We start from the raw sequence: 474 nt of genomic DNA, 5'->3' as shown, positions 1-474 counted from the left end.
GTGGGTGAGGGAAACCTACAATCATTCTGGGTTGGTGTTCTGCCACATTTCAGAGTCTGACCCAGGAAAAATTCATATGCTGTGGCAGTAGTGGAGTTATGTAGAAGTCTGGAGCCTTTTCTTGGCTTCACGTGGCATATAGGGGCTTAGCACTTAAAATGGCAATGAAAGAAAGCAATGATAGTGTCTGATTAAGAGATTTCATGGCAATATCCATATATTTTAAATCCAATCTGTTAGGCCTGAGAGTGTTATGACCTAATGCCAGTCCACCTTTGATATAATATATATTGATATAATACCAACTTTGCATTTGAACTAAAATATCAAAATACCATTTGCTAAAACTACCCAAGTATTTGAAGAGAATATATTCTACTTTGGTGATTTGTTACACTTTATGCATACACCTTATAAGTCCATGAGACAAAATTTAGTTTAGGCTAAAGCAGAAAAGTTTCTTCTTGGGTTTTT

Source organism: Propithecus coquereli, unplaced genomic scaffold, assembly GCF_000956105.1.
Source record: "Propithecus coquereli isolate 6110/MARCELLA unplaced genomic scaffold, Pcoq_1.0 Scaffold70, whole genome shotgun sequence".
Taxonomy (NCBI): Eukaryota; Metazoa; Chordata; class Mammalia; order Primates; family Indriidae; genus Propithecus; species Propithecus coquereli.
Note: the sequence above shows the minus strand (reverse complement) of the source record.